General features: G+C 48.5%; 1 protein-coding gene and 1 long non-coding RNA gene across 2 annotated transcripts in view; one reads left to right on the top strand and one right to left on the bottom strand.

Annotated features, from left to right (window-relative positions):
- The window catches only part of LOC150042995 (uncharacterized), a 99,797-nt gene that overhangs the window by 59,346 nt on the left and 25,509 nt on the right, over positions 1–14,942 (top strand). The gene's annotated exons all lie outside the window — the stretch shown is intronic.
- Agtr1 (angiotensin II receptor type 1) overlaps positions 1–14,942 on the bottom strand; it is a 31,799-nt gene that overhangs the window by 8,095 nt on the left and 8,762 nt on the right. The window lies entirely within an intron of this gene.

Below are 14,942 nucleotides of genomic sequence, written 5' to 3' on the forward strand. Positions count from 1 at the left end.
TGTAGAACCTTCTGGTGGAGACGGAGCGGGTGCCTCTGGCAAAAAGCCAGCTCTGTCGCTAACACCGGTAAAAGCCATCTTTTACTTTGTTATTCCTTAAATATTACCAAGTATTTAGCGTGAGAACACAAGCACCTGTTCTCACCTGTTTCACGGTTTGACATGGGTAAACTCAGGTCTGTGGGAGACATAAACTACAAAGTTTTTCTGATGCAAGGGTAAGCGGCAAGCATTTCATTAAAGAATGCTCCCAGCTTAAAAAGATGTTGGAAAACTTTAATTCCAAACTCCAGCAGACATATTTTTTTTTCATGATTGTAATCTAATGCTTATTAAAAAAAAAACAATCGCAAAGCACTTGAAAGTAAAAAGTAAAACAGTAGTCACTGAAAAGCGTCTCCATGGGAGACAGTGACAGTGGTATCTGGCCCGGGATCAGGGGGCCTCTGTCCAGAGCTGACCACAGACATTTTGTTCATCTTACGGAGGGTTTGAAGCCTTTAGGGTCTGGAGCTCTGTCCTTTACTCCTCTCCACCGTGCCCTGTGTTCTGTTTCTATACCAGCACTATCCAGAAGAAATGTAATGTGAGAGGCACATTCCTGATCTGCTTGGGCTCCGTCTGCAGGGGACAGCACGCCGTCTGGGCTTTCCCGAGTCCACGCCTGGCGGCCTCAGGAATTTGGTAGAAATGCAAACCTCAGGCTTCATGCTGGACCTGAGGGTGGATTCAACAGGCTGCTTTTCAGGAACTCTCTTAGGTACTGCTTGAACAACACGGCACTGCAGGCAGCTGAATTTGCGGCTCCGGCTTATAATTATTATTAATAGAAAGAAATGTAGGGGAACCACCAGAGTACCCTCAATTACAGTGTTTTAATCTGGTCTTACGGAGGTACTACACACCACTGGCTGGCTGCAGAAATAACTAGAGCCAGCAGGCTGGAGGTGTGGCCGAAAGATTAGAGCACCGACTTGGCAAGTGCAAGGCCCCGAGTTTGAACCTCAGCACCGCACATCAAACCAACACCAGAGACAGCACAGAAGCAGGAGAAACCCTGAAGGACGGCTTAAGAAGGAGGCCTCAGACTTTCTTTTACCCATTCAGGCCTGGTGAAAGTCTCCCTTCACTGCTCACAAGAAACTAAGGCCCTTTTTAACGGGTGGAGTGCGGTCCCATTTCCACACTGCCGTGGAAAGGAAGACCTGCACCTGGGAGGAAGGGAAGGAGGGGAGGAGGGAGGGAAGGAAGGAAGGAGGGGAAGGGGGGCAGGAGGGAGAGAGTACAACGTGGCCATGGCAAGTCAGAACTAGGGCAGTAGGAAGAGCTCGGTCGCCCGAACCCTGCACATGACTTCACCCCTGGCTGGCCCTGCACCTGTGACTCATTCAAGCAGGAGGCGGTGACAGTGAAGCCATGATGGATGATGAGAGGAGAGTGGTAAATATCTCCGCACCCTGCCCGCGGCCCAGCTGGGAGAGGCCAGTGAGGGCGAGGATGAAGAGACTCTGGAACTCAGGGACTCCCGAGCACATCTGGGGCTGCATGGGGAGACAGAAGAGAAGGACGCCCAAGAGCAGCCACAGGCCAACCTGGGGTGCCGGGAAATGAGAGGATCACACAGTTCTGCCACGGGTCACAAGTCCTCTTGAACTTCCACGTAAAGACACGAGTGCACGAGGGCACTACGAAATGCCGTCCGCTCCGTCCCCCATTACCAGGGTCAGCTCCTTGTACTTTCTGATTGAAGAGCTCGTGATAAGAGGCTTGGGTGCTGGGCCAATTAAAAGTAAACAATACGCTAGTTACTAAAACGGAAGGCGAGATGTGGGTGAGTGCTCGATATCAGTTACAGCTGCCACCCATCCGATCTGAAATGGAAATACAGCCCAGGATCTTTGTGCAGTCTGAGCAGGATTTTAAAAAAAAAGGAAGGAAAGAAAAGAGCTCTTTCCAGCAGAGCTGGGCAAGGGCACGCACAGCGCTTGCCGTGAGATGGTGTGTTGAGGCCCTGGGCTTGTGAAGTGGGCAGAAGGCGCCTCTGTGCCCGTCTGAGAGCTCTGGGCCACCCCAAGTCCACGTCTCGTGTTCAGCCCGGCCCTGGCAGCTTCTTTTCTCACCTGCGGCAGGTGAACAGCTGTGAGGTCAGGTCTACTCTTCCCGAACTCCACTATGGCAACAACCTTTTTTTATCTGCTTTGTAGTGAGCCCTTCTCGCTGGCCTCCCACTCTTCCAGCTGCTAGGCGGACCCCCCGGCTCTCCGTTAAGAGCTCACAACCCCGGAGCAATTGTGGCTGGAAAAGGAGGCCCAGGAGAAAGGAGAGGAGCCATCAGGAATGTCGAGCCATACACCGGTGCAGTGGAAATTCAGACCTCCTGGTTTTTATAAACCAACAGCGCTGGCTGCACTTGAGTGCCTTTGCCATTCCAAAACCATCGCCGTGACTTCGTGGCTGTTTGAAATCTTTTGTTTATCCCTTTTTCCCTCCTCAATAACTTTTGGTGTTTATGTCTTATAAGAAAACTGAAGCTTATGAGTCAAACTAAGAGGGAGAAAATGAGTTCTTAAGCCTAGAGAAATATTTGCCTTGGGCCTATGTACGTGTAAAAGTCCCCGGGAGCTGTGAAGGTTTATTCCTGGGTCACTAGCTGTGCATGAGAGGATGGGCTTGCCCTGTGACCCTTCCACAGAGAGGGGCTGAGCAGCCAGGAGAGGATGGAGGATGCTCCTGGAAAATGTCCATCTCATCCTTCCAGGCATGTCACTTGAACACAAAGTGGCAGATAAGGACCACATTAAGTCTAACGGCTATAGAATTACTTTGTTCTCCTCTGTATTTCTAGTGCTCAGCAGTGAAGAGTGACATGCCTGATGTTTAAATGAGTATTTACTGTAGGCCAGATGTCACGCTGAATGTTTTAATCTCCCTGAGAGCCATTTCTCTTATCCAGATGAGGAAGCATGGTGAGAGAAAGGGTCCCTGGACCTTTTGACTTTCTCTAAGTTGTGTTTCCAGGCTTCGTTATTATCATTATTACACATATGCATAAACATCAATTTATGTACATACGTACATACACACACATGCATCTGTATTCTCAATCAGGAGTGAATTTCCCTTCCAGAGCACTTGTCAGTGTCTGCACACTCTCTCTCTCGTTCTCAGCAGTGGGAGGGGGCATCCAGGAGGTGGATATGAGTGGTGGGGTAATTATTTGGCTGGCCCCTGCTCCTCTGGCTGACAGCAAAGGGCGGGAGGCAGCCCTGTGGTCCGGAAGTCAGCTCTGCCCTCTGGTGGCACAGCAGCATTCGTTCGGAGCCCCACGAGTGCCCCCTCCCCGTGCATTTGCAGACTGTGCATGGGAAGCGGGTGGTGCCTTCACTTTTAGGCTCTCCTCTGTGGATCAGCAGGTGGCACACAACATGTCACCAGGGCTCTCATTCCAACCCAACCAAGCAGAGTAAGGAGGAGCCAGGGAACGTGTGCCCAGAGACACACAGACACTCTTTCTAGGTCTGCAAACCCAGCTTGATCTCCTGCCCCTCGCCGCCTCGACAGTTACTCTCCTCACTCACAGGGGCAGACGATATTTATTGCTGTAGCCAGACAGAACATTCCTGCTTTCTAAATAGCAACGTCAACAGATTTCTATGACCCAAACTCCACGTCCACGGTTTTAATAGCTGGTTGGTTCCCATGATCCCTTCCTTCCACGTTTCTTACAGACTGGTTCAGGAAGAAAAGCACCAGGCCTCTGAAAGCGTGGCTCTACTGGGGGACATGACAGCCCCTTTCCCATTATGAACTTGGTTCTCTTACGATGGAAACTCCGTGGGCCTCTCTTATCTCTGGGCGCAGCCTTTTCTGTATACCTGTGCCAAATGGCTAACGTCTGAGTGAGGCATTTGAAGTCAGGCTGCGCAACTCCACGGGAGACCAACAAGGTCGCTCACAAGGCCTTTCCATGGAGAAGATCAGAGCATTCGAAGGATGTCCACAGCCTGTCCCCGATAGTCAGGGTAAAACAGAAATGAAGAGAAATCCAGGAAGCAGCAACAACAACGACGATGACGATGATGACAACGACAAAGATGCCACTGAATGGAAGCAATCAGAACTGGGAGCGCAGAGACACAGCAGATGCTGAGATGGGGTCTGAGTGAACTCTGAACGAGCAGACAACATGACTAAAGACGCTGGAGTGGGAGAATCAGTCAACTGCACTATTGGCAGGGATTAAAAAAAGAATAATAAAAGCTTATCGCAAACACTGGTCTAGCATTAGGGATTGAGGTTTCTGGGTCTTTTTCTCTTGGCCTCTCTAGAAAATTAGGACTGTAGGCAAATCATTCAATCTCCACTCCCTGCAGGAAGGTTCTGCTATTGAGTAAGCAGATCTGTTGGCTAAAGGAGTAGCACATTCATCTTGGATGAGGATAGAATGCAATAACATACTCTTGGGGTCGGGGGAGGAGGTTGTAGCCCTCACAAAACTTCCTGTACAAGTGAGCCGAAAAAAACAGATGAACTTTTGTGAAAGTGTTTCGCATTCCATCTGAGGGCACCATGTGTATTATTTTGATTAATTGCTGATTTGACCCAGAGGGTGTATTAGCTGCTGCTGTGCCGTGTGCCTTGCACAGGAATGGAAACCCTCGGAGAGGAATGGAAAACAGCATTCTGAAGACTGAATGTTCTCTGGCGGATACAAAGGCGCCACGTTGTGGGTCTGCACGTCCAGCCATTGCAGTCTGGACTGAAGCATGCTAGTTCATGGAAGGCGGTGCCATTTGGCTCCATGAGCTAGAGACAGGCTGGGAAGGTCAGCTGACCCTTTTTATCCGAGAACTCTAGTATTAAGCAAATATTATGCAAGAGGCTGCTGAGATGGAGCTCAGTGGGTGGGGGGAGATTTGTGGGTGCTCAGAGCACCTCACATTCCCCTGCAGAATGGCTTCCACCTATGTCTCAGTTCCAGTGCTGGCTGTGCCTTCTATGTCTCTATGTGCGCTGCCCAGCCGGCCTTCTGGATATGCCTACAGTGAGCACAGCCCCTTCATCGCCTGTGCAAAGATTCCTGTTTGCCTCCTTCCTGGGTCTGTTTCTATTGATTATTTTCTTGCTCTGGATTAGTTTCTTGTCTGCAGTTTCATAATGAATGCTAAGCACCGTGGGGGTGTACTGAGTTGGGCAGTGGCTGTTTCACTGTATCAAGTCTCCAGTCTTGTTCTGGGAAACGGTTTTGTTTGATTCTTTTGGCCCTGGTTTTTAAGTTTTGCCAAGTAGGATCAGCACAGTGTTTTGTCTGGGAGTCCTCTTTATTTTTTCTTTATTTCCCTTTCCCTGGAGCAAAACCTTTCTGAGGATGCCGCCTGAGGCCAGGAGTTGTGAGATTTTCCACACTGACTGGGGTGAACGGAGCTGATTTGGGGCAGCAGGGGGATCTCTGGGTCCTGTTTCCCTGTAGGCCCTTCAGTCAGTCACCCTCCCATACTGAAATGCTGGCGGGAAGGGAGGGGAGGGAAGTCTTTGTAACTCTCCAGTGCCTTTTCCTGGCTCATCTCCCTCCTCTCCGGTGCTCGGGGTTACTAGTGCCTCTGTTATCTGACGGTGACGGTCCGTTTCAGGCGTGTGTGTGTAGTTTCTCAGTTGTTTCTGGTGGGCCCATAACTTAGGTCCTTGTTATCCCTCCTGGCCTGAAGGAGAAGTCTCTGGGTATGTGTTCTGACCTGTATCTTCTCCTGCTGTTGGATGCTGGAGGAATGACTACGCCTCATCTCTCTCTTTGCGATCAGGATCGGACCACCATGCTGTAGTGATTCATCAGAGGGAGACCAGTAACCATGCCTACACCTTACCTACCTGCTACCCGATTCCGGAAGAAAACTACTAGGCTTCCTCCTTTCCTTTGTCAATTTGTGAGGCAGAGAGAGTGCTACAGGGATCAATCAATCAGGCAAAGAAGCACACACACAGAATGGCGGGCTTTCGTAAGAGCGGGCCGAGCTCTTGCCCTGAGAGGACATACCCAAGCCCTTTTCTCTTGTCCAAACACAGAGCCTTGCTTTATCTGTCACCCTCTTGCTGGCCGCTGACCTGGTCCTTCATCTTTGGACCTGCTGGCAGAGGGCCTTCAGAACAGGGAGGGCGCTTAGCTGGCTTCCAGCCTGAGCCCCCGGGGTACCGAGTTTGCCAGAGGTAAGCCGAGACAGCACTGCGGAACCATCAACGGCATGTGCAGGCAACCATAGGCATCTTGTATTTTATTATTTACACCATAATTCACAGTCATTGTCAGTGAACGGTGAAGCGAAAAAGAGGCATAAAACTATTAATTGAGAGCGTTTGCCCACAATTATCAAAGTATGGTACTCATTCAGCAAAAAGAAGTACATTAACATTTGAAAAGAATATGATGTGTGTGCGTATGTGTGTGTGAAGGAAAGATATCTTTCTTCTGGCATATTAAGATGTCAGCCTACTAACGTAGTAATTTGAATGAAAAAGAGAATCCTATGGCTTTTTTCTTATGGCATGTTTATTTAGGCCAAACCTCTGTGAGGCAGCTGGATTAATTACTTTTATACTGTTAAGTACTGTACATAGTTAATTATTTCATCTAAGTCATGTCTGAGCCAAACCTGTGAATTACACTTTACACCGGGCACCAACAATAATTCACGACCCCCTCTACACTGCCACTTGTTAGTATATTACGTTTTACTTGAAACTAGATGCTAAAAGTTTGCAAGAGGCTTTCAAAGACTACCCCATGGCATAAATCCTTAAATTATGGATTTCAAAATTGAGGTGGACACCATGCTATGGCGGGGAGTTATTTAGAGGCAGAATGAGAGTAGCTTTGGCCCCCAAATCCACTTTCTTGTGTCTTATTCTTATCTGTTGACTCTTAGAGCTTCAAGCTGCTTATTTTTACAAAGAAAAATACTGCAAACTTCACATAACGCAAATCTTTCTTGGTCCATTTTTACGATCTTTGTTGTTGTTGTTATTTTGTTTATGTGACAGTACTCTAGCTTATATTCAGGGTCTGGGCACTGTTCCTTGGCTTTTTCACTCAAGGCTGGAGCACTACCATCTCAGCCACAACTGCACTTCTAGGTTTTGTGCTGGTTAACTGGAGTGAGAGTTCACAGACTCTCCTTCCTGGGCTGGCTTTGAACCAGGATTCTTAGACCTCAGCCTCTAGAGTAGCTGGGATGACAGGTGTGAGCCACCTGATGTCCAGCTCATTTATATAATCTTTAATAAGAAAAATAATACAGACTCAGCATTCTTTGCTCTTTGACATTTTAAGGGTAGGCTCCCCTACCTCTCTACTAGCACATTTTCAGATTTTCTTTCTTTGGAATGTGCAAATACTGCCAGGCCCCATGTCCTGCTTGAAGCACAATTTCCTTTTCTTGTGGAGACTTTCGAATTGTTCAACCACTAGAGGTCTGTATTATCTATTAAAAAATAACCACCTAAAACTTTACAATTTCAGTGCCTAGTTCTAAAGATTTAGAATCTGTTTAAGCCCTATCACCAAGAAATTGAAACATAAGGAAACAACAAAAACCCACAGCACTTTAAGAGACAAAGGACATTTGGTAGAAACCCAAACATTTGGGAAGAGAGTAGGTAACCCCACTATTTGAGTAGGCTGTGAATACTTCCTCCCTCAGCCAGGCAACAAATCAGAGGAACAAAATTTACCTTCTGCAAGATGCCTGTGCAAAACAGATCCCTCCTCCTTGCCTTTAGATCTGTGTTTTACCATTAAACTTTAATCCATTTTGTTCTACTGCAACAAGACAGGAAGTGACTGAATTAATTCTCATCAAGTTCATTTCTAATGCCACTTTTTAAAAAAAAATCTCTTTTATGAGGGATTTTAAATAAAACTTCTCTGGTGAAGGTCCTTTGAGGCTCACTTTCTAATCTTCAATGTGATTCCACATGTGAATGTACGGGGCAAGGCCATGTTCTCTGGGGGTCCCCACTGCAGGCTGCACCCCCAACGCTTTCCCTATTTGAGTCTGCTCTCCATAGGTCAGTCATAGATAACCCTGGTTTGGAACTTCCTAGAAACCTGGAAATGAGAGTTCTTCATCTCGGGCCCCTCCTGATGAGAAGAGATGAAAAGGGACTCTTTGCATACACACGTCTGCGTGCAGACATTTCAGTGGAGTGGCTGAAACTATCCCAGCTGTGAGAGGCAGAATCCACTGGGGTTGGTCCCAGGGTTTGTGTACAGGGAAGCATATGGGGGAAGAAGAAGTGGACGCTGGTTGCCAGGCGAGGGGGGAGGCCGAGAGGCTTCCTCCTTGTTTAAAAGGCGTAGTTACGTCGTGTTCCAGCCTCTGGAAGCAGAAGCCCGGCCAGCGCTGCTTCTCTATCAGCCTTGCTCCTCCTTATTAAAACACAGTCATTTACAAGTGGAATTTGGCAGATCATCTGGGTCCATTACAAAGGCTAATATTTAACAGAAAGGAAAATAACTCATCCCAGGCCTACACATTCTACATTCTACATGCATGTGTGTGTCTATAATGCGTTTTTATGTTTTTGCAGGCAAAAAAAATGTTGAGAGTTTTATGCATCTTGAAACTAGGATTCCGGAATAATTTTAATAAATGTCTTTTACTGTTGCTCTACCAGAATTGCAATGATTTATTTTGCTGTGGAATGAAACTAATTCACAGTGCGGTAATTCCTACGGCAGGCCACGTTATTGAAAGTTGCTAAGTGTTCTCTGCTTCCTGTTGCCATTTCTGCCTGTGGCTCCTGGCATATGAATTAGCAATTTTCTTCACTGAAATGAGACAGAAAAATCATCTGCCTTTCTCTATTCTGAACACCCTCCCCCCAGCCCCTCTACTCTTCTGTTATTCAAATGACATTAGCTTATAATTCTGCCCAGTATCCCTATAACCTGTAATTAAATCCTAGCACAGTGTTTACTTACATGGGAGGAGGGGAATGCTTCCATGGTACAGTAAGATTTTAGGTACTGGAGACTTGGTTGGGGGAAGGATGGAAGAAGGAAGGTGGTAGCTGGAACCCCAGTGTGGGTCCTGGCTATAGCAGTGGCTGGTTAGTGGGCTCAGCTCAACAAAGGGTGGAGACCCAGTTGGCTCTGGGTTTGTTTATTGTCACCGATTGGGAATTCCCGTGAGTGATGGACTGGACACCTGAGGCCAAGAGTGTCCTGTGAACAGATGGCGGCTGGCTCCCGTGCTCTCCACCTATGCAGTGTCCACGGAACTCAGCTCAGTGACAGGCAGCACCTCCCAGGACAGCTGCTAGCAGCCAGGCCCCGCCCAGCACCACGGTCCTCCCAAAGTTTTCACCCTCAAAACTAGATCACAGCTTGGGAGAGCTTCAAGATGACTCATTCTTGGATGAGAGAGTTTTTCCCCCTATTTATTTATTTATTTATTGTGAGAAGGGTGTACCATTTAGGTATTTTAAAATCAATCTCTCTCTCTCTCCCTCCCCCCCCCCTCTCTCTCTCTCTCTCTCTCTCTCTCTCTCTCTCTCTCTCTCTCTCTCTCTCTCTCTCCCTCTCCCTCTCTCTTTCTCTCTCTCTCTCTCTCCCTCCCTTTCTCATCTGGATGGTGACCCTATATGCAAGACACCAGCAGACAAAACACTGGAGTCAAGCTGAGTCAGTCTGAGAGGAGACATTTTTGAGAGCCATTAAAAAGTTGGAGGGCAAGACGCAGCTCAAATTCAGGGAATCCGGAAGCAAATGAAAACCCCTATGAACTCACTTAGGATGCAGTTTTCATTCTTCCACCCCTGTGACTTAGAGTTCTCCAATGCCCCCCTTTCTCCTCTCTCTCCCTCTCCCCCCCCCCCTCTCTCTCTCTTCCCTTTCTAGTAGCAAAACCTGTGGGATGGAGATTTGAAGCAAGTTGGACTGGCTTCCTTTTTCTTGAGAAGTTGAATCCTGGTTGACTTTCACTCCCCTACCTTAGTAACACTGGGATCTAGGACTAGAATTACCTTATTTTTATCCTGAGAACAAGGAAATAAGGAAATCAAAATAGTGGCGGGGGGGGCTGATTTGGGCCATCTGGTCTTCATACAGCAAGTCTGTAGGACACCCTGCAGTCACACTACTCGCAGGCTGTACTGGGAGACGCACCTACACACAGATCAGGTCAGCGGGGCCCAGCTCGCCTGTGTTTGCGTGGGGGAAGGGGTGTGCTCTCTGCTGGGCTCTGAAGGGTGGATTCTCAACATGTCCTAGCGCCTTATAGATATGAGGTCAGAAATGGGGGCACACAGAAGTCCATCCTGCACGGAGACAAATACCTGACTGCATCATGCTGTGGACTTGCCCTGGGCCCCGGGACTCCACCAGCAATGCTCGTTTGGGTTATACTTCACTTTAACAACCTGCTGGTGATTCAGAACGAACCCCCACATCTTTGTGAGGTCCGCCCTGCCCCCCCTCCAGAGCCCCCTCTTTAGCTCTGTGAGAGCAGGTAGGGTAGTCCCACTATGCGCGGGGGAGAGGGAGGGCAGCCCCCATGAGTGGCTCTGTGGAGGGGAGCTGCACCGCGGGCCTGGGGCCTGCAGGGTCCCTCTCCTTCTCGCGGTGTCTCTGCAGAGATTAGTGTGTTCTAGGTGTTGTGTGGTTGAATTTTTCTGACATTAAAAATGTTTCCTAGTAAATGGTACTTAATTACTCATTTGCTCACGTTTAGGGCAATTCAAAATATACGTATTTGACAAAGACAATAAGTAGGAATTTCTTATAATAAGTAAGAATGGTGGTGCTGAGTGCTGGCAGCTGACACCTGGAATCCAGGCTACTCAGGAGGCTGAGATCTGAGGATCCAAGTTCAAAGTCAGCCCAGTGTGTGACTTAACTCCAGTTAACTACCAAAAGGCCAGAAGCGCAGCCATGGTTCAAGTGGTCGAGGATTGGCCTTGAGCAAAACAGCTGAGGGAAAGAAAGTGCCTGGACCCTGAGTTTAAACCTGCTCTCCCACCCCACAGATGATGGCATTTGAAAAATCGCACTTTTTTTCACCATCTTTCGGGCACCAGAATGTCCGGGCAATCGCTGGGGGATGCAGCCATGCTCCTGCACAGAGCAAGGCACCTTGCTCTGGCTCTCAAATGTCTTTAGGTGGCTATGAGGCAGAAGCCCACAGGGAGGGTGACATGCCAGCTCATGGGGGCAGCATGGCGTCATGGACCCATGTTTCTCCCTCGCCCCTGTCCGCCAGAAATAGCAACGGACTCTGCCCGAGCCAGGAGGAGAGGAGCTGTACAAAATCAAATTAGCAGGAGAGAAACAATTAGTCTTCATTTTCTTGTTTCCCAACCTGCAGCCATCGATTGTTAACTACGCCTGTTCCCTCCTCCTCATTAGGGAATCTAGAAGAATTGCAGGGCACGTAAAATGCACAGGGATGATGAAAGACAAAACAACACCAGCTTAAAAAAAATAGCACCACGTCAGAACAGATTACCCACAGCTTTTGTGTCTGTGAAACAGTTCATGAAATAATTTTCACCTTACTTGTGGATGTATGTAAAGGAGAGATCTGGATGACGTGGGGGGATGTATGTTCGGGCCCAGGAGTTCTTGAGGACATGGGTGCATCGGATGCGGCTGAGGAGGAGAGATTTCATGAAAAGCAATCTCCTGACAATGGTGTACAACCTCCACTCCGGGGCTTGAAGAGTGGGTCGTCAGGACCAGAGATGTAGAATTAACAATCAGACAATGCCAGGTGCCGGCCCTCACGCTGGTAATACCAGCTAAAAAGGAGGTTGGGGTCTTAGGGTCTCGATTTGGAACCAGCCTGAGCAAGAAAGTCAGTGAGACTCCATCTCTGAGGACTGGCCAAGAACAGGGAATGGAGCAATGGCTCCACGAATGCCAGTCAGAGCACTAGCCTTGAGCAACACAGCTCCGGGACAGGACCCAGGGTGGTAGGCCTGGCAACAGTGGTGGGCCATTTCGTCCTATTTCAAGGCATTTTAAACCTCAGGAAAAGCTGCTCAGGCTCGGCCTGCTCGGGGCCCCAGGGCTCTGCAGGGCCGAGTGTGTCTGGAGCTCTCTGCCTGGCAGAGCTCGGTACCCGGCAGGTCCCGGGGACTGTCCCCGTCGAGAGGTCTCCGGAGCCCCTGCCTTCCGATCCTCCCGTCACCTGGCATGCTCTGTATTCCACACGGCTGTCCTTCTGTATGGGACTGGAAGTGGGGTTGAAAACAGAGGCTTCTCTTTTGCCAGTCCTGGCATTGGTAGGCAGGTGCTCTTTCCCCTGGGCCATGCCTTCAGTCTTTTTTTATTTTTGGTTTGTTTTGCTGCTTATTTTTGACCTGGGCTCCGACTTCCTTCCTGGCATGAGCTCGACCTGTCCTAGCTAGGCTAGCCTGCTTTACCCCACTCCACCCTCAACCCACAGCCCCCCCGACTCACAGCCTCACAAGCAGTTAGGATTCCAGGGGCCGTCCACCGGCACCGGGCCAGGCCAGGCTCCTGTCTGAGAAGGGGCTGGTGGCAGCTGTCACGACCCTTCACTGAAGGAATGACAGCTCATGTCCAATGCTACCTTCACTCAGAAGGGCTGGCCCTGGCTTGAGATGGCGTTGACAGTCCTACTTCCCCCCCACGTCTGCTCCAGAACTGGTGTCCAGATCATGGTGGCTGAGACATAGAAAACCAGTGGGGTCTGGGCAGGTCAGGCAGTGTGTGCAGCCTGGGAGAGGCTGCCTCGGCCATGGGGTCCTCACAGGCAGGCTCTCAGAGGTGACCGACAAGCAGCACACAGCCCTGGTGAATAAATCCCAATCACAAAGCCCTTCCCCAGTGCCAGCTGCTGCTCACAAAGAGGAGAAGCTCTAGGTCATGCCTTTTGGTGTTGTTTTGTTTTTCTGATCACTTTTCCAATTACCATACTCCGACTTAGATGTGTGCCTGACTCCACATTCAGGACTTATCAAGTCTAATTACATTTCCTTCCCAACGAAATTGTCTGTCACCTTCCCCTCTTGGGAGAGAAATGGCCCCTCTCGAGTCTTCCACATCTGATTATTGCAAACCTAATTGATTTGCGACATTGCATTAATAAAGTTAACTAAAACTAATTATATATATTGAATAAAAGTTTCCTGTGAAATGAGTTTTTCTATTTAGCTTAAGGGTGCTTTAATTGCTAGCATGAATTGCTGAGAAGGTTAGTAGAAGCACTTTCTCTTGGGATGTAGTATAATCTATACATATTTGTTCCCAACCAGTATGGAATGATAGATGGGGACACAAAGAAACCAGAAAAGGGAAAAAAAACCCAATCAAATATGGAGGATTTTGAAGTATCTCCCCTTGAGGGTCAAATCACCAAGTAGGTTATATATATATATCTCTTCATGGATCTTTCTGATAACATGGTCATCGTTTTATCTTAAGGACTATCTTAAGGATTCTGCAAATACAACTATATTTCTCACTCTTGGACTCAGGTATGTTTGGCCTAATTTCTCTGGGGGAATCGTATCTGTGCCTCAGTTTCCCTGAGCCCAGGTGATGTCAGTCATTTCTCCAGATCACTTCTCGCGTTCGTCATTCGCTCGGTTGTGCATAGATAAACACATTGTGTGCAAATCAGGGACAAGGATCCAAGAACAGTTCGGGGCTGGTCTGTCGGGGTTATACAATAACTTTGCTGAGATGCTGTTGTCACTCTGCCCCAGTGACTGAAATTGGCACCGCTGGTGGTTTGCACTGCCGAAGAGGCCTCTTCTGTTGCTGTTGTTTTTAACACTGGGTTGAACACTGAGCTTTACTCCTGCTTGCGAGGCAGGCAGTCTACCTCTTGAACCACGACTCTATCCCTAGCAGTCACTTGTTCCATCCTCTATCCTCCGATCTTCCTGGAAAGACAAAGAGGCAGCAACGTGCCCATTGCTGGCCTGGGAGATTCACTGAGTTCTCCACGCCGCTCTCCCCTATGCTCTGACTCACCTGGGAGGGCCTCGCTCGTCTCTCTTTCGTCTTTTCCCCTGTGAGAGTGCTTCACTGTGCAGACCAGGCCCAAAGTCCTCGTTCTCCCAGGGCTCGGATCGTGGCTGGGAATCAGTCGCCATGCCTGGCCTGCCTCTGTTTCTTGCCTGGGCAGAATGAGCCTGTGCTTCCCTAGAGCACTGCTCCTCCTGGTTGGGTCTGGAGGGCGCAGTACCATCTTGTCCCCATGTCACCCTGCTGGAAGAGGCTAGTCTGGAAAGGCAGGAAAGCCTTGTTCCAGTACCCGGCTGTCATTGCCAGGTGGGCATGGCAGCACTGCGTTCTGGGAATGTCTGAATGACTCCATAGCCGAAGTCGTCTTCAAAGTCTAAAGACGAGTAAAATGTTGACAAGAGAAGGTGACCACACTCTTGGTATAAGCCGAAGGTTCTTATTGCCAGCAAAACACAGCCTCTAAATTTAGAAGGCTAATTCTCTTGGCCCTTTCAATCATGAAAAGTATGAATAGTAACTTAACTCCTACGTGGCTACATGCTAAGCAGATCTAGAGGTATAACTAAGCAAGGGAACCTCATTCCTGTAGATAAACTGTGGTTATGTCCAGTCAACTTCTTCATACATTACAAGAAATGAAGAACCTAAAACACTGGGAGAGTAGCTAACGTGCTGAATCCCTCATCTATAATAGGCGGGAAAAACAGGAAAAGGGTAGAAGAGAGCTATGGCCCAGATGACTTAATACTGTGAAAATTAGAATTTCAAAAATATTCTAACCTTCCCAAGAAAGTTGCAAAGCACATAAACCTTTACCCAGTGGAGAGACTAAATTTAACTTCATTGTAGTTAATTCACATCTGAATTTAGATAGCCATGTGAACCAAGTGGCTGCCATATTGTATGGCCCAGACCTACAGATTTTTAGGCCATTAAGGAAGGCCTTTCTTTT

Source organism: Megascapheus bottae, chromosome 32 (genome assembly GCF_031878675.1).
Source record: "Megascapheus bottae isolate mThoBot1 chromosome 32, mThoBot2.hap1, whole genome shotgun sequence".
In the NCBI taxonomy this organism is placed as follows: domain Eukaryota; kingdom Metazoa; phylum Chordata; class Mammalia; order Rodentia; family Geomyidae; genus Megascapheus; species Megascapheus bottae.